Genomic DNA, 2,058 nt, shown 5'->3' on the forward strand with positions numbered 1-2,058 from the left:
AGAGGGAAGCATTAACCAAAGAGGGAAAGGGGGGGGAGCGGGAGAGATTAATCAAATAATTTAAATGCATATATGTATAACCTATGGATACAGGCAACAGTGTGGAGAAGGATGGGGGAGTGGGCAGGAGCATGGTGGATGGGGTCAATGCGGGGAAAGGCGGATATCTGTAATCCTTTCAACAATAAAGAAAACATTTTAAAAAGAAAGCCTGTGGGAATTCTTTTTTGATTGTATCTGTTTTCCATGAAACAAGAAACTGCCATCAGCTGAGAATAAGTAAGAAAGAAGAGACATTGAGATTTGAAGAGAAAGAAGAAATTCATGTCTAGTGGGAGAGTGAATGGAAATATAGTGGGGCAGTCAGTCTTCAGTCTTACTAAGGACCTCCTTGAGGTAATAGTGAATTTAGAGTGAGACCAGTCATTATAGTTGTGAATTTCCCCCCTCTGCCAACGTTTAGGTTGCATGGATGCAGGTCTGGAATCAGCAGAGATATGTATTTAATGAAGTGTGGGCTTTTGCTAGGTGATTATGATAGAGAAAAGAATGATGGAGTTGACAATGTATGTAAGGGAGTGATAATTGGCCATGGAGTTTATGATAGGTAAGTAGGAAAACAAGGACATTGTGGGGAGTGAGGATGGTAGGATCAATGAGTTGGGCATATCAAGGGAGTAGAGGGATTATTAGGAGACTGGGTACTGGAGAGAGTAAGCAGAAAGACAGGAAGTGGTGTTTGGGGAATAGAATGATTGAAAATAACTGAGGGCTGCTGTTATTGGTAGTGACAAAAATCGTGCATATGGCCATGAGAGTGGGTGGTTGAGGTAAGGCTCAGTGCTTGACACATAGTAGATTGTCAATAAGAGTTCAGTCCCTCTCCTATGCCTTTACTGCTACTTGATTAGAGCACCATAAATATGGGTCACTATTTAGCAACAAGTTCTCTCTTAAAATGAACCAAACAATCCAATAGCACCTGTGAAATCCCTGGTCCACATCCTTCATTTCAGATCAAGGGTTTGTATTTTACTTGTCATAAATTATGGCAGTTGGTCCAAATTTTGGTACTGGCACACATGCATTGCGTATTGCTAATGGGAAAGGAGGGGGGACAGTGGGAAGACATTAATCAAGGAATTTATATGCATATATGTATAACCTATGAATACAGACAAACATGCTTTCTCTTGGAATATGACCTCAGAATCATTCTCAACACAGTATCCAGGCCTCTGCTGCCAACCAATGAGAGTTGGAATATATGATTAAATCTACTTGTCATCCTCGAGCTACTGATAAGGTAGGTCACTTAGGAATTTAAATTGTTTTAGTTGCAGAAACTCAATTATTTCTAAGTCAAGGTCTTGAATAATATTTAAATTTTCAGCATGGGAATAAATGCTTTCTTATTTTGAGTAATGACTTTTGAGGTGCATGGTGTCTACAGTGCTGTGCTTTCTTTAGGACAGCCCCATGGAAGAATGCTCTTTTTATTTCAGATTAACTTACTAAAAAGAAAATGGTAGAAAATTAGTTTCTCCAGGATACTTGTATACCAGAGCATTATTTTAGTGTTTGTCCTAAAGAGTGGCACTAATTTGAAATGTTAGGTTTTGACCATGTATTTTAAATCTTTAGATTATAGCCAGTCAGATAATTGTATTGGATTATTTTAGTTTTATCAGGGAAAAGAAAAATGAGTAATGCTTTAGAAACGATTTGTGTTTCAGAGCAACTTTGGACTCCAAGCGACTAAAAACATGAACTGTGTCTGAGTCACTTTGCTTTAACTATATTTTGGGGGTTGCTTGTTTTATTTGATTGCCTTGAACAGAACACATTTGCGTCTTAGTGATGCTGACTCTTCCCCTGCTTTCACGGGGGTGGAGCACTTTGGAGATGCAAACTGATTATTTTTTGTTTCATCCGTCAAAAGGAATAGAATGAGATAAAGAGGCATTAACTTTTTTCTAAACTTAAATTTCCAGCAAAAGATGACTGCTTCTTAGCAAAGGATGTTGGCGGAGTTTATTTGATTGCAAAATTACCGGA

The sequence above is a fragment of the Myotis brandtii genome, unplaced genomic scaffold (genome assembly GCF_000412655.1).
Source record: "Myotis brandtii unplaced genomic scaffold, ASM41265v1 scaffold1337, whole genome shotgun sequence".
NCBI classification, from domain to species: Eukaryota; Metazoa; Chordata; class Mammalia; order Chiroptera; family Vespertilionidae; genus Myotis; species Myotis brandtii.